Here is a 23,577-nt window from a genome sequence, read left to right on the forward strand (position 1 = left end):
CAGCACAATCATTTACAATAAAGCCATATACATGAGAAACGTTGGGAGTGGATCAAGGTGGATCCCCAGAATTATTATCTCTCTATTGACCCCCTTCATATCAAGTGGACATGGAGGGATGGATTGTTTGTAAACACGCGGACCACTTGAAGAATACAGAGATGCTCTACCAATCAGTGCTGCCATCAAGAAATGTTTTCAAACTCGTAAGCATCGAAGTACCTGATCGACCTGTTATTGACATAACTGATGTCTCCATGGAGGCAAATAGTGATCAACCGCCTGTGCCAGAACAGGTGCCAGTTATTGCAGTTCCTAATAACGACCATCTGTGGCAGCATCTCAGACAACAGAATTAAGCCACTAAACAAGGAACAGAAAACCCCCTCAAGGACTCGACTTATAATTGCTCAACTCATGTACTTAATGTTTAGTTAATATTTAGGACTGAGTGAATTAGTTATTAAAGATTTTATAAAGGAGATTAAGGTGGGAGGAATGCGGTGATTGTCCCTGGAAACGAAACACAGTAGAGTAAGGGTCACATGGCCTGAGTGACCAATTGGGACTCAAAGAGTTTAGAATCACCCCTATCGTGAGAGAGGCTCCGAGGCAGAGAGACATTTAGGGAGCTAGCTCCAGCCATGGGGCTGCTGTACAATTCTTATGTGTTCGCTGATCAAGTCTGTGAAAGCACAACTTTACAGAGAAACTGCTTCTAAAATCGTCTTAAGCCACAAATGCCTGCTTCAAACTGTGCTATTAGCGAGTGGTATTAGTGAAGCAGTGGCTAAATCTATCATGGAATCTCAGACCAAAGAATACATCTGTCAAAGCCTTTGTATACACTGTCAGACTGAGCTGATCGGAGGGATTGATGTGCCATTTCTACCTGGATGTATTAAGGTAATGTACCCCTTGCTCTGCTGGAGTCTTAGCAATCTCCAGAGCATCGAATAGTATGAAATTTAATAACAGCAGAGTCCCATCAATACTGCTCCTTTAGGCCTCAACATTATTTCAAATATTAATGGAAAATACACAAAGGAACTGAAGTGCTGTGTGACATAATCTGAAGGACAGATGGTTTGTATTTACTGCTGTGAGCACTTTGACAAGAAACAGGCCATTTATCTGTGTTTGTGAGCAATGGATAATACACAGCACCACAGTAAATGGACATGAAACGATAAACAGCATTTTTCAAGGAGTATAATTTTCCCATCACAAATATCTGTGCTTTCACCTCAGAAAATAGCCCGACATTGTGCAGCATTCATTGTGTCCCTCAAATGAAGCAAAAAAAAAAATAATGTGACTGTTGTGCATTAGAAATGACATTAAAAGTGTATAAAACCCTAACATCAAGGATGTCACCTCTTTTAAAATACAGGTTTTCAACTTGTCAGGAATTAAAGCCAGGATTATGGCTTTGGTCAATTCATTCCACATGAAATCAAGAAATGGATTCTCCAAAGGACATGGGGCCTGACAACATTCTGGCAATAGTGCAGAAGACCTGTACTCCAGAACTAGCTGTGTTCCTCGGCAAGCTGTTCCAGCATCTTCCAACAATGTGGAAAATTGCCCACATATTTCCTGTAGAGAAGAAACAGGACAAATCCAACCTGGCCAATTACCGCCCCATCAGTCTACTCTTAATCATCAGTCAAGTGTTGGAAGGGGCCATCAACAGTGCTATCAAACAGCATTTGCTTCATAATAACTTGCTCACTGATACTCAGTTTGGGTTCCATCAGAACCACTCAGCTCCTGATCTCAGTACAGCCTTGGTCTAAACAAGGACAAAAGAGCTGCACTCCAGGGTGAGGTGAGACGAACTACCCTTGACACCAAGGCAGCATTTGACTGAGTGTGGCATCAAGGAGCCCGAGCAAAACTGGAGTCGATGGGAATCAGGGGGAAACTGTCCACTGGTTGAAGTCATACCGAGCACAAAAGAAGATGGTTGTGGGTTTCCGAGGTCTGCAGGAGTTCCTTGAGGTTGTGTCCTCGGTCCAACCATCATTAGCTGCGTCATTAATAATGTTTGTAGGGACCACTCCTGTTTATTCCCTTATTTCCCCTTTATTTTATTTTGCCATTACATTTTTGATTCATGGATGATTAATGAACATGTGTCTTTAAGGCAAGTGGCCTGTGCCTTTAATTCAAGCAGAGGATTCTCGCAGCAGGAGTGATTACTTCTGGTTCAAACTGGAGCCATAGACTACCGGGCACCAATGACAGAGATTGGCTGGGACTAGGTTTGATTGATTTGGCTGGTGTCCAATGAATTGGTCCAAAAGGCTGTGCTCAGCCCAGGTGATGATTGGATCTGATCCCATTGGAATGTTTTCAGAGTCACAAAGTTTTCAGTTTGACTCCTGGCAGCTTAGAGAGATGACCTACTCTCTCCTCCCTCTTTTTCTCCAGAAAGGCTGTGTTTCTGAACTGACAGAAAGCCTGGGCGAATCTGTTTTCAGGAGAACCATTGCAAGTTGTGTAAGCAAAGTTCATAATCTGCTAACTCTCCCCAGAAAAGCTGGTGTGAACTGACTTATCTTTCTCTAGAAGGCTGTTGCTTGCGAGTACTGCATTTGCTGAAAGGCAGGTCACAAACTGAAAGCAAAGTTTGATGAAACAGGGACTCCACCTCTCCAGGAAAATTGTGAGTGCAGGCTGCAAAACAAAGACTGTAATCGGCAAGCTTACCATCATTTTTCATTTTCATTTAATTTCATCTGATGCAAAGCCTCTTTTCTCTTTCACTTACGTTTTCCCCCTTTTCCAGCCCTCTGTGTTTGTCTGCCTAGTGTGTGTGTAGAGGGTGGGGAGGCAAGGTAAAGTAGAAGTTAAGTACTTATTACTACTTAACCAACTGTGTCTGCTGCGTATTTCATCATTATTCTTGTTATAAATAAACAGTAATTGTGTTTCAACTTACAAACCTGGTGCCTGTAATTATTGGGCAGCCAAGGGCCAAAGACTGTGGGTATTTTAATAAGAATTATTGGATAATTTGCTTGTATTGTGGCTCCGGGACGAGTGGGACTGGAATTGATCATGCCCCCTCCCCCATCATCTGGTTTGAAGTGGTTATGTTTGCTAATGATTGCACAATGCCATTCACAACTCACCAGATACTGAAGCAGTCTGTGACCATACGCAACAAGACCTGGAGAATATTCAGTAATGGGGAATAACTGGCAAGCCACAAATGCCACAAGTTAACAAATGCCAGGCAATGACAATCTCCAACAAGAGAAAAACAAACCATCTCCCCTTTACCTTCAATGGCATTACCATTGCTGAATCTCCCGCTATCAATCTCCTCAAGGTTACCATTGACCAGAAATTGGACCAGTCATATAAATACTGCAGCTACAAAAGGAGGTCAGAACTGGTAATTCTGTGGTGAGTAACTCACCTCCTGACTCCCCTAAGCCTGCCTCCCATCTACAAAGCACAAGTCAGGAGTGTGATGGAATATTCTCCATTTGCCTGGATGTTGTTGCTCTAACAATACTCCAAAAGCTCAGCACCATCCAGGACAAAGCAGCCAACTGGTTTGGTGTCCCAGCCAACATCTTAAACATTCATCCCTTCTATCACTAACAGTATCAGCTTTATGCACAATCTATGAGATGCACTGCAGCAACACACCAAGGCTCCTTTGAAAGCACCTTAAAAGCACGTGACCTCTACCACCTAGCACAAGGGCAGCAGATACATTGGAACACCACCACATAAGAAGTTCCTCTCCAAGTCACTCACCATCCTGACTTGAAAATATATCACTGTTCGTGTTACTCAACCAAAATTCTGGAGCTCCCTCCCTTACATCGCAGTGGGTGTACCTACACCACAGGGACTGCAGCGGTGGAAGGAGGCGGCTTGCCACCACATTCTCAAGGGCACTTAGGAATGGGCAATAAATGCTGGCCTTAGCAGCGATGTCCACACCCATGAAGAAATAAGTAATTGAAAAAATATATATAAACACATCTATGCTCCCACACCAGTATTCCAGAATTGGGGGTCACTGCGGGTTGCATGGCAACTCAACTGTGAAAGGCAGTAGGGGACCTTGCATCAAAACCTCAAGGTCCAGACACAGCTTTCCTCAATGCCTTAACAAGGCTACTTGAGATCTTGGCTTCTAGTACACAGAAGCTCCTCTTTTGAGAATGCTTGGCACAGTGACGCATTCCTCAATGTTAACAAGCGACCGGCCCCCATGTAAATGCTGGACGTGGCAATGTTAAGCCCAAAAGTTGTGAATCATAGAAATGTTACAGCACAGAAGGAGGCCATTCGGCCCATCTTGTCCTTGCCAGGCCCAGGACACCCAGGTGCCCTTTCTAATCCCACCTTCCTGCACACGGTCCATGGCCTGCAGCTCATAACACTTAATGTGCACATCCAGGTGCTTTTCAAACGAGTTTAGGGTCTCTGCCTCCCCCACCAACTCGGGCAGCGAATTCCAGACTCCCATTACGTTCTGCGTAAAAAAGGTTTTCCTCATGTCCCCTAAACACCTTCTACCACAGGGAACACGTCTATGTCCCTGATTCTAGAATTCTCTCCCAGGGAAACAATTTTATCCTGTCCACCCCATCTCTTCCCCTCATAATTGGCCAGTGCAATGATGTAAGAGGTTACCTCTCATACCTCCTCCAACTGTAATATCTAACAGTTGATAACTGTGGAATCAATAAATATTAACTTTTTTCAGTGGCAGTTTATCAGCCCAAATTAAATACGCAGATCTGCCTTCAATAGATGAGCCTCTGGCTCCAGGAACTAATCACCTGGTCATTAGTGAATTAACTCATTAAATATTTCAATAATTTGACCTCAGTAGATAGATAGGGTCTTGGGGAGCAGACAAGCCAGTAAATAATTCTAGCCAGTAAATAATTCTGCTTTTAAATACAAGCAGTCAGGCTTCAGCAGTACCTATCTAACCGTGGTTTCATAAATTGAATCCATTTGTCCTCAATATATTGGGAGAAACATACAGCAGCCACTAATTAATCATTGAAATATATTGCAGCTGAATTAGTGCAGTCAGGCTTCTGGGAATGTAGAACAGCTACAAATTAGTTAATTAATTAGTCCCCTCAAATCCTATTATCATCCACTTCCTCGCACAGCGTGACTTCCTTGGTCATTCCTGCGTCCCTGTTGTGGGAGGTCTGTGAGTACTTCGAATAAAGTGGATGTCCGTAAATGTACTTGCACTGTCTTTGCTTGAATTGCAAGCAAATCTTAACACAGTGCTTTTCTGGCGTCGAAGCAATTTGAGCAGCAGCTGTAGCTCGCAGTCAGAGCTTGTTACGCACCTCAGTGTGAAGGGAGGTAGTGGCGATGGGGGGGCTGCGGTTTGTCAGATAGACTGACTGATTTCTCATTTCCATCTCAACCTCAGCTCAAAAACATGGGGAAATGATGAGTTCCTTGTACGGAAGTGACATTGTGATAAATTGGCTACACAGCAGGGCTCACCTCATCAGGACCTTTAACCACCTGTATCAGCAGCATGGTTACAATTTCTTTTCAAAGTCTGATATCAGCAGAGCTAATCTTGATCTTATTTCTCCTTACCCTGATTGTCACGAGCTTAATTCGAAGCTGTCTTTTTTTCATTTTCCTTCCAATTATCCCTTATCCAGTTCTGAATGTGGTTGATCATGTTAGTGTGCACAAATAATATTGTTATTCCACCTACCGCAAGAAATCCCTTTAGAATCGTGTGTGTGCGCGCTGTAACTTACTGATAGGTACTCAACGTCTTCCATTCGACGTCTTCCATTCGTCCACAGTCTGATCCCACCGAAACATTCATGCACATTAAATCTGGAGTAGTGCTTCTTCATCAAAATCCACAACAAGTAATGGAATTGTTAAATCTAGTTATACACTGAATATGGGGCTGCGTGATTTCATCTACACTTAATAAGGACAGTGTGACTGGGTCACTCAGCTCCTGTCCTCATTACAGCCTTGGTTCAAACATGAACAAGAGAGCAGAATTCCTGAGGTGAATTGAGAGTGGCTGCCCTTGATATCAAGGAAGCATTTGGCTGAGTACGGCATCAAGGAGCCCTAGCTAAACTGGAGGCAATGGGAATCAGAGGGAAAACTTTCACTGGTTGGAGTCATATCTAGCACAAAGGAAGATGGTTGTGGTGGTTGGAGGTCAATCATCTCAGTCCCGGGACATCACAGCAGGAGTTCCTCAGTATAGATTCCAAGGCGCAACCAGCTTCAGCTGCTTCGTTAATGATCTTCCAACATAAGGCCAGATGTGGGTATATTTGCTGATGATTGCACAATGTTCAGCACCATTCATGACTCCTCAGACACTTAATCAGTCCAAGTTCAAATGCAGCAAGACCTGGAAAATGTCCAGGCTTGGGCTACAAGTGGCCAGTAAGATTTGTGCCACACAAGTGCCAGGCAACGACCATCTCCAATAAGAAAGAGTCAAACAATTGCCCCTTGATAATCAATGGTATTACCAACACTGAATTCCCCACTGTCAACATCCTGGGAGTAACCATTGACCGCAAACTGAATTGGACCCGCCATATAAATACTATGGGTACAAGAACAGGTCAGAGGCTAGGAATCCTGCAGTGAGTAACTCACTTCCTGACTCCTCGCAGTCTGTCCACCACCTACATGGCACAAGTCAGGAATGTGATGGTATACTCCCCACTTGTCTGGATGAGTGCAGCTCCAACAGCACTCAAGAAGTTCTGACACCACCCAGGACAAAGCAACCCCCTTGATTGGCTCCACATCCACAGGCATTCACTTCCTCCACCACCGATGCACAGTAGCAGCAGTGTGCACTGCAGGAACTCACCAAGGCTCCTTAGACACCTTCAAAACCCACAAACACATCTAGAAAGACAAGGGCAGCAGATACATGGGAACACCACCAACTGGAAGTTCCCCAAGTCACTCAGCACCCTGACTTGGAAGTATATCCCTGTTCCTTCACTGTTGCTAGGTCAAAATCCTGGAACTCCCTCCCTAACAGCGTTGTGGGCGCACCCACACCCAGGGACTGCAACGGTTCAAGAGGCAGCTCACCATCAGCTTCTGAAAGACATTTAGGGATGGCTCACAATGCTGGTCTAGTCAGCAAAGCCCGCAACCTCTAAAAATTGATTTTGAAAAAAATATATTTACTCGCATGCGCACTTACACACATCTATTTTTGTACTTAACACATTGGCACAGTGAACATGGGACAGTGCAGTTCTACCCAAAAAACTTTAATAACATATTTTATCCTTGATGCCATGCTCCTCAAGAGAATGTATCCTCAACACTTCCACTCAGTCCAACTATGTCTCTATTTCCATTCACCTGATCCTCTAAAATGCTTGAGTTTATTGTCACCTCACAGCTCTGTGCCCATCCTTCCTGAACTTTCTCTTCACGTTAAGTCCAAAGGACTGTGACCATCATGCACTCATCTCTTTTGTCATCTTCATTGTACACTGCTCGGTACAGTTGCCCACGTTAACATCTTCCATCAATCAGGTCTACAATGTGATTCTCAGCTACTTGACAATATATCGCCAGTAGTGGCTTATGGTTCTTGCTGCAACCACCACCCCAACTAAATCTCTCCCTCTTCATTGCCTGCCAGTTTCACCTCAGTGACACCATCTACAAACGCCTGTTCCCACATGCACCTTGTTGGTATCCAGCTCTGCCACTAACACCATTTCTTTAGACCTTTCTATTGTCTCTATGCTGCCTGCCATCAAAGTTTAGCTTCTCCTCTTCAGATTCCACCACTGTACTCCATCATCATCGTCACCTTTGCAGTCTGGCATTCTGTTCAACACCCGCAATTGAGCTTCAAGGCCTATATCCTTTTTCATCACTGAGACCACCTCCAAAATTGCTTGCTTCTCCACCTTGTTCCACCCCACCTTAGTCCCACGCCGCTGAAAACTTCATTATAAACGTGTTACCATGTTCAACTAGTCTAACGCTGTCCCTGTTACCTTCTCATTATCCACTTTATAAACACTTGTTTGTGCAGAGGTCAGCTGCTGCGGGCGAACTTACCCTATTCTCCCGATCCCTCACTGACCACCCCCAACCCCAATGAGTTCAGTTTGATATCCTTTTGCTTGCCCTTCCATGGTCATGATCCATCCTCAACAATCAATTCCTCTGACTGCGTATCCCACATTTCATTTTTGCTCACTAGTACCCCTACAGTGTAGAAGGAGGCCATCGGCCCATCGGGTCTGCACCAACCCTCCAAAAGAGCCCACTCTCCTGCCCTATCCCCATAACCCCGCCTAACCTGCACATCTTTGGACACGAAGAGGCAATTTAGCACGGTCAATCCACCTAACCACATCTTTGGACTGTGGGAGAAAACTGGAGCATCCGGAGGAAATCCATGCAGACATGGGGAGAACATGCAAACTTCATCCAGTTACCCAAGGATGGAATTGAACCTGGGTCTCTGGTGCTGAGGCAGCTGTGCCACTGTGCCAGCAGTGCCACTGTGCCATGTCCAACCCCTGTGACACCATGCCGTCTGGGCCTTCAAGCACCTTCTGGTTTTGGAACCCACTCCTTAAAGTTTCATTCCACTTCTATCTCCTAGTTCCCCTATCTTTTTGCAACCCCCACCAAAACCCATGCATTGACCAGGCCCTCAGGCACCCTTCCCCTCCTCATCCAATTCTTTCTTGGGGGAATGCCTGTTGTCCCATTTCGGTGTGTTCTGTGAAGATGTCGGACCTCCCTCCCATATAAGCCTGAAGATGTATTTTACCGCGCACTTGCATCAGCCCTCGCACAGCAACAAGTAAAAATAAACACAAGATGGGTCTGTGTCACCAAAGGGCTTTTACATTACATGTGTTACATGAATGCAAATTGTTACAGTCGCCATTCTCAAGTAAGGATCTGACACTTGGGTGTCCCTTTGTTCCGGAGACAGGAAATAAAATATTAGCGAAGAAACTGTTATGATAAAATATTGTGGTCAAGGTGCGAGGGCGGAAAGAAAAAGTTCAACGTAAAAAAAAATACCCGAGGAAAATAAATGACGATATTTCGCAGTCTGTTGTGGACCTAATTAAGAACAAAACATTGGCGAAGTTTGCCAATCCCTTTTGCAGACCGTATCTAATTGGTTTGAATCACACAAATGTAATTTTAGTTAAGGGTCCCAGATGTGAAACAACACTCGGAACCACTGTGAAAACAAAGAGCAGCGGCCAGTCGTTTGAAGCGTGTGCCGAGTGTGGCTTCCCCTCTCAGTGACGGCAGGGGCAGGGGTGAATCACCCCCATTGGCTTTGCGTGCAGTAAACGAGCTCAGAGCAAGCGTTTGGCCCGCCTTATGGCGGGAGCTGGCTAACTTCCAGCGTGCCGTGCGAGCGGCTGCTGTGTTCATTTCTGCAGTCAGGGCTCAATCCTGTTGTTGACAGTGAGTCTATGGTTCAACTCAGTGGCAACGGACCCCAGAATGGGTCGGGGCATCTAATGTTTTGCTCCCCAGTAAACTTCTTAAAATGCACCAAGCCGATTCTGAAATGGACAGAAAGAGATGTGGGTGTTGTGCATTTTTTCTTTGTTGTGTTTTGTTTTTAAACTTTCTGAAGGCATAGACTCACCCACTTTGCCCTTCACTCGAGGAGCACGCGGCCATTCAGCTCCTTGTCTCCTGCTCTGCTGCTTGCAAAACCAATTAAGGCTTCAGTGACTCACCAGCTCGTTGCCCTGTCACCCAGCGCCCGCTCACACACTGAGAGGGAAGTCACACTCAGGATCTGCTGCTGAGAAGCTCATCAAGACTAGGGGGTCCGAGTGTGTGCAAAAAGCTAGCTGGTCTGGCAGCAATTGTGTTTTACAGAATCCGATTGTCCATCCCTAATTGTCCTCAAAGAGCCGTTAACCACATTGCTGTGGGTCTGGAGTCTCATGTAGGCCAGACCAGGTAAGGATGGCAGATTTCCTTCCCAAAAGGGCATCAATGAACCAGATGGGTTTTTACGACACTGACTGTTGAATTCAAACTCCACCAGCTGCCATGGTAAGGTTTGAACCTCGGTACCCAGAACATTACCCGGTGTCTGGATTGCCAGTCCAGTGAGAATACCACTACATCACACCACCCTTATCGGAGCTGGAACAAAAATGGCTAATCTGCCACTGCTTCACCTGCTTTTGCTTCCTTAATAACCTTACCTGGCAAAAAGATGTCTTTCTTGAAAGCGCCAATGGGATACCAGCATGCTCAGCATTTTGGAGCAGAGGATTCCAAATTTCGACACTATTTGGTGCTTCTCTGGCATCATCTCGCTCGAATTTTAAGATTATGATCGCTCATTTTTGATTATGCCATCAGTAGATACGGCTTTTAATCTTTTAAACGTCAATCAGATCACCCCATAAACTTTACAATTTAAGGGATGACATGCAATGTTTGTACAACATGTCCTCAAAATGTATTCACCTGCTATCTTGATAGTGTCAAAAGGCATTGCAGTTGTGTCTGATTTTTGTCACGCAAGCACTTACAGCAGTGACAGTTGTACGAATTCTAGTTGATGGTTTCAATACTCAGCCATTGCAATTGAAATCTCGGGGCTGAGATAATTGGATGCAGCATAATTTGGCAATTAAATCAGAGTAGAAACTGACCAGAAACTGTACTAGACTAGACATATAAATACTGCGGCTACAAGAGCAGGTCAGAGACTAGGAAATCGACAGTGAATAACTCACCTCCTGACTCTGCAAAGCCTGTCCACCATCTACAAGGCACACATCAGGAGTGTGCTAGAATATTTTCGACTTGGCTGGATGAGTGTAGTTCAAACAACATTTAAGAAGCTTGACACCATCGAGGACAAAGCAGCCCACTTAATTGGCACCCCATCCAGCACTTTCAATGTCCATTTCACCACTGACGCACAGTGGCAGCAGTGTGTACCATCCCCAAGATACACAGCAGGAACTCACCAAGGCTCCTTCAGAAGCAATATCCAAACCTGTGACCTCTACCACCTAGAAGGACAAGGGCAACAGATACAAGGGAACACCACGTTCCCCTCCAAGCTACTCAATATCCTGATTTGGAATAAATCACCGTTCCTTCACTGTCGCTGGGTCAAAATCCTAGAATTCCTTCCCTAACAGCACCGCGGGTGTTCCTAGACCTCAGGGGCTGCAGCGGTTAAAGCAGGTAACTCACCGCCATCTTCTGATAGGCAACTCGGGATGGGCAATAAAAGTGTTGGCCTTACAAAAAAAAGTAAGGTAATACGTAATAAAAAAGAAAAGCTCCGTTTTTATTCCCTAAGAAAAAGACTGAGAGGTGACGTCATTGAGGTTTTTAGAATTATCAAGGGATTTTCTAAGTGTTACGTGAGAGAGATATTAGGAAATTGAGTCCAGAAATTAGATCGAACATGTAGCAGACAATTTAGGGGTTAAAGTGACTGAGGAAAAATAATGCTAGCATGGAGTCAGAGAGACACCCACACCTGGGCGAGTTACATTGTCCCAGTAAGACTTAAACTTGTTGGTGGGAATACACAGGTAGTATGCCCCAGATCGATTGTTCTTCGAGACATTCCTGTCTGACCAGCTATTAGCCCATTACATAGTTTGATGGTCTCTTTGTTCGTCAATCGGAGGTTAGTTACATATGAATAGCATGGCTCTGATTTTTTGTATAAACGGGAGTGAACAATCAAACAGCCAAGATAATGATGTAGGTCTGGAAACCCCAGAAAACATTTGTTTGAGGAGCTGGGTGGAGCTTAGGGAGGGAGAGAAAAAGAATCCTGTTTTGAACAGGTAGATCAAAAGACTTTGGAAATTGACCGAAAGAGATCATGAAAGCTGCCACCGAGACAGGCTTTGGAAAAAGATTCTGAACGAATGTCCCAAACAGGAGAACAATTGCTTTGAAATTGCAAGTATTGCCTTTGTCCTGCCTGTCTAACTAGCATGAGAGCTGCATGTTCTGTTAAAGTGCTGTTTAATGGGAACTCTGTGTTAAGGTTAAGAAACTACATGTAATCTGCTATTGTTAGGGTTGAAGTTTCAATATTATTTTCTTGTCTTTTGTTAGAACAAAGTTTGTTCATAAAATAACCAAGCCCTATTTCTTATATTATCACTCCTGGAATGAATTGATCTTTCCGCACCATCTTAAAACTTACAAAAATTACGGCTCTGGTTCAGTCTCTTCGTCACTGTTGAGAGGCGTCCTTAACAAATTGGGGATCCATGGCCAGGATATTCTTATACATAATTCCTTGTTTCGCTTGGGGTTATCAAACTTAAAGATAGTGAGCGTGTGTGGATTAATTGCATTCTTTCCGGGTTTGAAATATTGAATAGGGAGTGACTGGGATGGCCCTTACAGTTGCAAAAGATGTCCTGTGGCTGGAGGAAATGACTTGTGAGGAGTTACAAGGGGAATCGAAAGCAAAACTTTGAGATTGGCTGAGAAACTGCAGTTAGCCCTGCCAAAAGGGGCAAAGAAGGCAGAGATAATACAAGCCATTGCTTTAGGTTTGAACAAATCCAATTAAAAATAAAAGAATTGGATATACAGCAAAAACCGAGAGAAATGGAGATAGCAAAGGAAGTCAAAGAAAAAGAGAGGGTTTTTCAAAGGAAAATGGAAAAGGATAAGATTGAAATGGAAAGGGAAAGATTAGCAAAGGAAGAGAGAGAGAGATTGGCCATGGCAGAAGCAAAGGGAAGAGAGAGAGAATTTAAACTTTGGAAACTGGTACTGCAAGGAGAGTGAATCAGTGGAATTATTTAACGCAGATAGCTGTGGATGCTGGGTTGTTAAGTATATTCAAGGTTGAGATAGGCATTTTTAATCAGTAAGGGAATCAAAGGGATAAGGCGGGAAAGTAGCGTTGAGGATTATTGTATCAGATCAGTCATGATCTCATTGAATGGCGGAGCAGACTCAATAGGCCGAATGGCCTACGTCTGTTCCCAAGTCTTATGGTCTTATCAGAAAAGCTGCACGCATTTAACCAGATATTGGTTCGATGTTCTGCACCAACTTAGTTTGGGGATCAAAAGGGACAAATCAAGTGTTTTACAGCACATCATGTGGGTGGTGTACAGTGATATTTGAAGCTTGTAAATTTGTTTAATGTAACTTGAAGCATGTGAGCAAATTAGTACCATCTGAAAGGGAGAATATTCACTCCAAAATTGTAATGGGTTGGAGCTGCCGTTTGCAATAACCACACAATGAATCAATCAAGTCAGATAAATGTGCGTATGGACTTTAACTTAAAATATTATCATCTACCCAGTAAACAAGGTTTAATATGCAGTCACTCTATGATGCGATTCCATAATAGCGCTATCTCTCCCACCCTCACTGTTCACAGGCACAATAACACATTCAATTCTAAAGCTATCTTTACATTAGAATACCATCAATGCCAGCACTATCCCAACTACAATTTGAACTTGCTTTAGTCCTTTTAGTTCTAACAGTCAAAAGTTTTATAACATCTGTACTCATGTGTAAATGTTTGAAAACTATCTTATGTTTTCAAATCCTATTCAGAGGCCCAGCCTTTATGTTACCGAAATGTATTCGTGCAGAAGTGAGCTGGTAGCGTGGTTCCTTCCAAGAAATCTGTAGAATCTAGTTTCCCATTATCTGTAAAACAAGCCTAATACCTAATTTTTCAAAAGTTGCTCATGCCTTGAAAATGATGGTGGGAGAGGCAAGGAAGAAACAAACAGCAAGAGGCTCGGAAGAAAAGAGAGTATTAGCCAAAGAAAAAGTAGTTTTTATAAAGACAACAAGAGAAAATAAAGAAAAAGACAGAGGTGAGATGTTCCAGTTTATTTTATACAAGTATATTGTAGGTGTTCAGTAAATAAGAATTCATACTAAAGTAATTGAGAGATTCTAGACGATCCAGAAGCTTACCGATGGTTTTAGTATCACAGCCCATTCGTTGAAAACAAACAAAACTGGCCAAACCAGTGAGACAGACCTTTCCCCTTACCGATCAATAGCCTGACAATTAAATGACCAAAGAACAGGAAGCAGAAGAAGATGAGACGATAGCAGAAGTTGAGATTTCAAATAAGTGTAGCAAACCTTGGTGAGGGATTTGGGTGTAGACGATATAGGATTAGATTGGGTTTGTAGCACAGAGTAAAAACCAATTGACTCAACCAGCCCATGCTGCTGTATATGCCCCACTTGATCCTTCTCATATATTCTCATTTAATTCTACCATTGTAACCCTCTATTCCCTCATCTCTCAAATGCTTGCTTAGCCTCTCATTAAATGCATAGACAGTGTATACTGTTTTCGTCAACCACTCTCTTCTCACTACTCTTTGGCTAAAGAAGTTGCTTTTGAATTTCCTCTTGGATTTCTTATATCAATATTCTCTAGTTATGCTCTTCCCCACACTGGCCTGGATTTTGCAATGGTGGAGAGCTCCTCCAGCGTTATGAAAATGGCAGAAGAGATGGAACTTTCAAATCCCACCCCCCAAAACTACACAGCTGCCATTTTCACGCAGCGACCTGGTGGGGAGTGGGGGAGGTTTGGGAAATGGACCCGGGTCAGGAAATGAAATGAAAATAAAAATCGCTTATTGTCACAAGTAGGCTTCAAATGAAGTTACTGTGAAAAGCGCCTAGTCACCACATTCCGGCGCTTGTTCGGGGAGGCTGGTATGGGAATTGAACCATGCTGCTGGCCTGCTTGGTCTGCTTTAAAAGCCAGCGATTTAGCCCAGTGTGCTAAACCAGCGCCTGGTGACACGAAATGAAAATCGCTTATTGTCACAAATTGGCTTCAATGATGTTACTGTGACAAGCCCCTAGTCACCACATTCCGGCACCTGTTCGGGGAGGCTGGTACGGGAATTGAACCGTGCTGCTGGCCTACCTTGGTCTGCTTTAAAAGCCAGCGATTTAGCCCAGTGTGCTAAACCAGCCCCTGGTGACACAAAATGAAAATCGCTTATTGTCACAAGTAGGCTTCAATGAAGTTACTGTGAAAAGCCCCTAGTCGCCACATTCCGGCGCCTGTTCGGGGAGGCTGGTACGGGAATTGAAACGTGCTGCTGGCCTACCTTGGTCTGCTTTAAAAGCCAGCGATTTAGCCCAGTGTGCTAAACCAGCCCCACCCACAGTATTTGTGCATGCGTGTATCATGGAGAGCACTGACCATGTAAATCATCAGCAGCCTCCACTCATGACAAGCACTGAACTTGATACTCAACAACAGAAAGTTGCAGAAGCTAGATCATCATAAGTAGGTGTGAACAGAACCCCCCCCCCCCCCCCCCCCCCAACCCCATCCATCCATCCTCGATTGTATAGCAATGGCTTTGAACATTACACCATCCTGGGTGGACAATAGAGATTTTTAATAGATTGGTCACCTGAAAAGGCTGTCCTCAGCTGATAAATTAATTATCCCAAGAACCAAGAGATATTAGTCAGTCTGCAGAGAACACAGCATACACCGCAGCTGCAGAAAAAGGCTGTAACATTCATGCCTTTTAAAACCTGGAAATAGCTCCATCTTAAAGTTTCCCAGCCATTCATTTTCAAAGTACACCAGCATAGAAAAATGACCGACTAGGAAGTTGCAAGTGACTCACTTGGTGACCTGCTGACCATCCACCTCTTTGAGGGAATCCAGCAATAATCCTGATAAATGACTCCAGCTAGCTAGGTCAACCTTCAGGAGTGAAAACACCTTCTTCAAAGGACTGGCAATGACAGCTTTTTCTAATACAAGCCATACATGTGAACGATGAACTATACGTTTTTTGACAACTTGTCAAAAGTTCTGTATCATCTTTGCTCACACTAACTTTTCTTGAGTGTGTGTGCAACATATGTGCAAGTGTACAAATACACATGTATTTGTGTGTGTAAATGTGTGAGTGCTGAGTGAGTGATATAGTGCTAGATTTCCTGGGTGAATGCATGGGGAAATAATCGTCCCTATTTAAACACACAAAAACATGCTGCTGATTATTCTAAATAATTGTCCAGACACTCAGTGATTGAGAAACACACAAACCTTCCTTTCCAAACAAAACATACTAATGACAGAAAGTAAGGAAAGGGAATTGGGGCCTCAGTTCTCCTCTTTCCATTCCATAACAATCGCCATTTTGAAGACCTTTTGAAAATTACCATTGTCGACTCTCAATTATCTCTGCAAAAATACATTAAAGATGGTCAAGCAACATTTTCCTTTGCAAAATATATATTATTAATTCTTTTATTTCTCATTTCTAGATGCTTTTCTATTCTCCCCTTTCGTAAATATTCCATTGTTTTTCCTACACTGGTGTTAAGTTAATAATAATGATCTTTATTGTCACAAGTAGGCTTACATTAACACTGCAATGAAGTTAACTGTGAAAAGCCCCATGTCGCCACATTCTGGCACCTGTTTGGGTACACAGAGGGAGAATTCAGAATGTCCAAATCACCTGACAGTGCGTCTTTTGGGACTTGTGGGAGGAGACCGGAGCACCCGGAGGAAACTCATGCAGACACAGGGAGAACGTGCAGACTCCGCACAGTCAGTGACCCAAGCCGGAATCGAACCTGGGACCCTGGCGTTATCAAGCAACAGTGCTAACCACTGTTAAGTTACTAGTTTATAATTTTCTGGACATGATTTTGGCCCTTCATTAATATAGGAATCACAGTAACTATCCTCCAGCCGTCTAGCATCATATCCTTTTCAGATAAATTATTAAATAGATGTAGTAATGCCTTTGGTATCTTCCCCAGATTAAAAAAATATATATGGATGAAATCCATCCAGGCCAGGCATTTTGCCTTCTTAGAGTGTGTTGCTTGTTTAATAGATCTATTTTTAAAATTTTGATTGCACTATCTCATATTGTGTCTCATTGTTCAATGTCATGCCAACCTGTTCTATCTCCCTGGTAAGAACCAAAGTGAAATAATTATTAATATATCCGCCAACTCTGTTGTTACCTGTAATATTATCCTGCATATCCCATAATATTCCAATCACCGCTTTCCTTTTTTTCGTGATCTGCCCTGAAAATACTTTGCAATTTGAACCTTGTGTGAAGTCTCTCCCTTCTTGAGTGTTCATCTGATCGCAACACTCAGAATTTTCTGTTGATAGGCAGCCTGAAAGAAAAGGCAACTGTTAAATGCAGGGTTTCATAGCGCGTCAGTATCTCATTGTGTTGCTGTTCACAATGGTTCTGGCCATGCCCATGACTCGGCCTAGATATCGAGTGTCTAGTCAATATTATGGAGTTTGAAGATGTCACTGGCAGGTGTGTCACCCATGGGGTGCCTTCTCCTAGCAACCAGCCTGAGAATGACCCTCAAGGAAAGGATGATAGAAAAGACAAATTGTTCACAATGGCAAAGTGTCATTAATAGCAAGGGGCACAAGGTTAAACTGAAGAAGTTAGAAATAAGATGGAGAAGCAAATGGACATTTTCACCCAAAGAATAACAGGGTTGTGGAAAGAGTTAGGGGAAATTAGTAAAGGGAGAGTCTAGTTCAATTAATGAGCTAATTGGATTGGTTTCTGAAATGAGAAGGGACTGAGGAATAATTGTCAGTGGGCAAGAAGGTGGGATTAATCGATGAAGCAAGTAGGTCACAGTTGTCTTTTCCTTGTTTCTAACAAGGACTTATACTCTATAAAACACCAAAACAGTTAAACAAGACCTGACAATGAACCTTCCTAAATGCAAGCTTTGGTGACATTAGATTCGATGCTTAATGCAGTTGCGTAAATAATGTATTCCACATGTGAGTAGGCTAGATTAATCATCTACTTGGGCACTTCTAATGCCAACTGTAAATGGCCTGCAGTCCAACTGTGCAATACTGTTGATATTTCATATAAAATTTGTAGAACGAGATACAGATGTTGTTTACTGCTCCTGCCTCTTTGCCAATTAAGAGCCTGCTTTGACGAGAAGTCAAAGGCACGCCCTGGGTAAAGGCACTGCCTGCTATGCTCTGGTTTCACAAAAAGCAGAAAAGCCTTAAGATCGCCCCTTACTCTGTGCCGAGCTGATGTCACCCACATTTGCCACTAATGATGATTATCAAGAGAAAATACTCTGGTGAACCTCGGTGGTCAGACTGTCAGCCAACACTCATTGTCTAAGCCCACACATAATGTGATGCACCAGAGGATCTCCGGTGTGTGGGAAACAGCATAAAAGGACGAGCCAATGTCTTGAGAGGAGGGAAGAAAGATAATCAAATTAGGAATTCTGAACTTGCAGTGAGGGAAATGTTTACTTTGCACATGACATGCCCAAAGACAATTTTCAAAACAATTTCTGTCAGTACATTATTGCTTTCATGTGTACATTCTATGCAGCAGGGATGGCAAAGGCAATAACTCCAATGATATTGCTGAGTGTAAGTGTGTTGTTCAATAGATCCGAACATTGGGCAGTGTAGATTCATTTCAGCTTCAAAACACATTCTCTGCAATCAGTTCATTTATACGATAAAACAAAAGATAGATTGAATTTACTCTGAATATTACAGCTGTCAGTACTGGAGGAAAAGTAGCATCTAACCTGCCCTGCTGCCCACAGTCCTGTTTAAACTGCTTTGTGGCCTTGTCCCTATAACCTTCAGTAATCTCCCACAAATCATCCTTCATTGGCTATAAGGCATTTCGGCATACCCTGAAGTTGTGAAGGGTGCTATATAAATGCAAGTTCCTGATTTACTATCCTCCCTAACTCTCCATTTCATTGAATTTTTCTCTTTCGCATTCTATTGCCCCTCGCCAACACTCTTTTGCCACCTCATTGGTGGCTGTCTTCAACTACCTACACCTGACTATTTGGGATTTCCTAGCCAAGCGCCTCTGCTACTACACCTGTATGCTCCTCCCTTTAAAATCCACCCGCTTGACCAAGGTCTTTAGTAGCACCTCCTAATCCCTCATAGAATCATCGACTGATACAGTACTGAAGGAGGCCATTCAACCCAACATCCTGTGCCAAATCTTTGAAAGAGCTGTGCAATTAGTGCTCTTCCTTGCGCTAGTTGTTACGACCCCCTTCAGGGGGTATAGCATCCGATTCCAATCCTACAAACTCTATTTTAAGTTTCTTGACAACTCAAGAATACAAAAGAATCAGCAACATGCTAAAAACAGTCACGAAAATCAGCAATATGCGAAAAGCATTTACAATACACCAAAAAAAAAACCACCAGCTCTCAAGCCAGCAGACGCCCACCATTAACCCAAGGAGAGGGAAATGACGGATGTTGAGGCTAGGGATGGATGTTTCAATACTCTAGGTCAAGTCGGCACAAGGAAGGGGGACGTTTTGGGTATTCTAAAAGGCATTTAGGTGGACAAGTCCCCAGGTCCGGATGGGATGTATCCCAGGTTACTGAGGGAAGCGAGGGACGAAACAGCTGGGGCCTTAACAGATATCTTTGCAGCATCCTTGAGCATGGGTGAAGTCCCGGAGGACTGGAGAATTGCTAATGTTGTCCCTTTGTTTAAGAAGGGTAGCAGGGATAATCCAGGGAATTATAGACCTGTGAGCTTGACGTCAGTGGTAGGCAAACTGTTGGAGAAGATACTGAGGGATAGGATCTATTCATATTTGGAAGAAAATAGACTTATCAGTGATAAGCAACATGGTTTTGTGCAGGGAAGGTCATGTCTTACAAACCTAATAGAATTCTTTGAGGAAGTGACAAAGTTAATTGATGAGGGAAGGGCTGTAGATGTCATATACATGGACTTCAGTAAGGCATTTGATAAAGTTTCCCATGGCAGGTTGATGGAAAAAGTGAAGTTGTACGGTGTTCAGGGTGTACTAGCAAGATGGATAAAGAACTGGCTGGGCAACAGGATATAGAGAGTAGTGGTGGAAGGGAGTGTCTCAAAATGGACAAATGTGACTAGTGGTGTTCCACAGGGATCCGTGCTCGGACCACTGGTGTTTGTGATATACATAAATGATCTGGACCAAGGTATAGGTGGTCTGATTAGCAAGTTTGCAGATGATACTAAGATTGGTGGAGTTGCAGATAGCGAGGAGGACTGTCAGAGAATACAGCAAAATATAGATTGGAGAATTGGGCAGAGAAATGGCAGATGGAGTTCAATCCAGGCAAACGCGAGGTGATGCATTTTGGAAGATCTAATTCAAGAGCGGACTATACGGTCAGTGGAAGAGTCCTGGGGAAAATTGATGTACAGAGATCTGGGGGTTCATGTCCATTGTACCCTGAAGGTGGCACCGCAGGTCGATAGAGTGGTCAAGAAGGCATACAGCATGCTTGCCTTCATCGGACGGGGTATTGAGTACAAGAGTCGGCAGGTCATGTTACAGTTGTATAGGACTTTGGTTAGGCCACATTTGGAATACTGCATGCAGTTCTGGTCGCCACATTACCAGATGAATGTGGATGCTTTAGAGCGGGTGCAGAGGAGGTTGCCTGGTATGGAGGGTGCTAGCTATAAAGAAAGGTTGAGTAGATTAGGATTGTTTTCGTTGGAAAGACGGAGGTTGAGGGGGGACTTGATTGAGGTCTACAAAGTTATGAGAGGTATGGACAGTGTGGATAGCAACAAGCTTTTTCCAAGAGTGGGGGTGTCAATTACAAGGGGTCACGATTTCAAGATGAGAGGGGGAAAGTTTAAGGGAGATATGCGTGGAAAGTTTTTTACGCAGAGGGTGGTGGGTGCCTGGAACGCTTTGCCAGCGAAGGTGGTAGAGGCGGGCACGATAGCATCATTTAAGATGCATCTAGACAGATATATGAACGGGTGGGGAACAGAGGGAAGTAGATCCTTGGAAAATAGAAGACAGGTTTAGATAAAGGATCTGGATCGGCGAAGGCTGGGAGGGCCGAAGGGCCTGTTCCTGTGCTGTAATTTTCTTTGTTCTTGTTCTACTCCCATGTCCCCAACGGTAACCCCACAGTGGCAGAAAGGCGCCCAAACGAGCAGCACAGACCACCAGAAAAGGACACACAGTTGCAGGACACGGTGTGAGAGAGAGAGAGAGAGAGAGTATACTCCTTCCCTCCCAAGAGGTTGCACAGATTACCATTCGCCATGCTGATCGACCGGGTGGGCCTTCAGTGAAATTCACAGCCCCCGATTATTGTCCAATGGTACCGTTTCCATACCGCTTCGCAGACATCGTCAGTGTTCACTGGGGAGTACTTGGCGTGCTTACGGGGACTCGCTGCCCTGGCGAGTTCAGAGTTGCCCTGGCTGAATCACTGTGGGATTGCTTCATTTGCAGACTTCGGGAGAGGGAGACACAGTGGAAGCTGCTAATGGAGGCCCCCCTGACCCTAGACAGGGCCGTCGACATTGCGCTCACTCAGGAAAGCGGCGACTGCGGGCTCCAAGAACTCCAGGGCCTGGCGGTCCTGAATATTGGGCATCATCAAGACCACTGGCCGACAGCTACTAGAAACGAGATGCCGGGACCGTCACAGAGCGGACGACATTTTAGGTCCAGCAACCGCCACCGTGACTCACCCCAGAGCGACCGTGGAGCTTATCCCAACTCAGTGTTCCCAGATGACGGGTACCAGTATTCAGTGGGACACCAAGGCCAAGAACTTTGCTCCGAGCGATCACCTGCAGGTGCCGTTCGTCGGCCACGGACCAGTTGCCATGTCCCCTCAAGTGGCCGCATACATTGCCTGGAGAAATTGGAAGCTGAGGAGCGAACCTTACAGCTGCTCTGTGGGACTGGCCCAAAAACGGCACCTATCTGGGTGATGCTGCTGGTAAAAGGACACCCCACTGAAATGGAACTGGACACGGGAGTGACGATTTCGGTCATCAGTTTTCACACATTTACCGGCATCTAGACAGGTCTTCAGGTGCTTCAGTTCATGGGACCCTGACTGACCACGTACACTAGGGAGTCCTTAAAAATCGAGGCACCGTCCATGTGCCCATGGCATATGGAGACCAGTCCGCGTGCTTACCATTGGTGGCAACAGGCCCAACCTGTTGGGGCACAATTGGCAACGCGTGTGCCAGATGTACCCCCCGTGGACTGGATGGCATGCTGTCCATGTTCCCTTCAGTTTCCGCCAAAGGCCTCTGGGCCATTAAAGGCGCTATGTCCTACAAACTTTATTTTAAGTTTATTGCCAACTCAAAAATACAAAAGAATCAGCAACATGCTAAAAACAGTCACAAAAATCAGTAATATGCTGAAAGCATTGACAAGACACTAAAACCAAAACCACCAGCTATGCCCGCATGAGCAGCACAGACCACCGGAAAAGGACACACTGGGACAGGGCATGATGTGAGAGGGAGAACACCCCGTTCCCCCCCAAGAGGGGCACAGTTCAACCCAAAGCAGTTCCTTTAAACAAACCACCAGTTGCAAAGCCAGGAAACGGCCACCCCTCCCCCCACCCCTCCCCAACAATTGCCCCACATTGATTGAAAGGTGCCCAAGTGAGCAGCGTAGACCAACTGGAAAAGGACACACCGATGCCCTACCCTACCGGCAGCCCCACATCGGTAGAAAGGCACCCAAACGAGCAGCATAGATCACCGGAAAAGGACGCACCGATACGGGGCATGGAGGAAAAGAGAGAAAGAGAACTCCAGCAACAGCTCCATGTCGGTGAAGAGGCGTCCGCAAGCAGCACAGTCCATTGGAAAAGGACAGGCTGTGCACGGTTGAGGAGAAGGAGCTGGTTTAGCACAGTGGGCTAAACAGCTGGCTTGTAATGCAGAACGGGCAGCATGGTAGCATAGTTGTTAGCACAATTGCTTCACAGCTCCAGGGTCCCAGGTTCGATTCCCGGCTTGGGTCGCTGTCTGTGCGGAGTCTGCACGTTCTCCCCGTGTCTGCGTGGGTTTCCTCCGGGTGCTCAGGTTTCCTCCCACAGTCCAAAGATGTGCAGGTTAGGTGGATTGGCCATGATAAATTGCCCTTAGTGTTGGGTGGGGTTACTGTGTTATCGGGATAGGGTGGAGGTGTGCGCTTGGGTAGGGTGCTCTTTCAAAGAGCCGGTGCAGACTCGATGGGCCGAATGGCCTCCTTCTGCATTGTAAATTCTATGAACAATGCCAGCAGCGCAGGTTCAATTCCCATACCGGCCTCCCCGAACAGGCACCGGATTGTGGTGACTAGGGGCTTTTCACAGTAACTTCATTGAAGCCTTTGAGAGAGAACATCCCTCCCCCTCACTAGCACTGGGACAGACTCCTCAACCCCCAGTGCACAGAAGCAGCAGGGCCACAACTGGTGAGCACCAACACTAAGCCCGAAATAACAATACACAACAAAAATACAACAAGAACTATATAATTCCCCCAACAATAAAACAAAACCAACATCAATAAAAGCAGTACACATAGTCAGTTGGGTCATTGCCCTGATGCTCTCACAGTTCCAGCATCCGCTCTCCGGACACCATCCAGTCCAAAACTGCAAAGGTGAGTCCTTTCTCCTCCACTTTCAGTCCAGCAGCAGGCCAACAAAAATCCGCCCGTG

At 44.7% G+C, this 23,577-nt stretch overlaps 1 protein-coding gene and 1 long non-coding RNA gene across 5 annotated transcripts in view; both read left to right on the plus strand.

Moving 5' to 3' along the window:
- The window catches only part of astn1 (astrotactin 1), a 4,064,875-nt gene that overhangs the window by 3,883,218 nt on the left and 158,080 nt on the right, over positions 1 to 23,577 (plus strand). The window lies entirely within an intron of this gene.
- On the plus strand, positions 647 to 2,950 carry LOC140426621 (uncharacterized). Its single transcript, XR_011948242.1, has 2 exons — positions 647 to 906; positions 1,394 to 2,950. It is a non-coding gene; the product is annotated as an uncharacterized lncRNA (long non-coding RNA).

The sequence above is a fragment of the Scyliorhinus torazame genome, chromosome 7, assembly GCF_047496885.1.
Source record: "Scyliorhinus torazame isolate Kashiwa2021f chromosome 7, sScyTor2.1, whole genome shotgun sequence".
NCBI classification, from domain to species: Eukaryota; Metazoa; Chordata; class Chondrichthyes; order Carcharhiniformes; family Scyliorhinidae; genus Scyliorhinus; species Scyliorhinus torazame.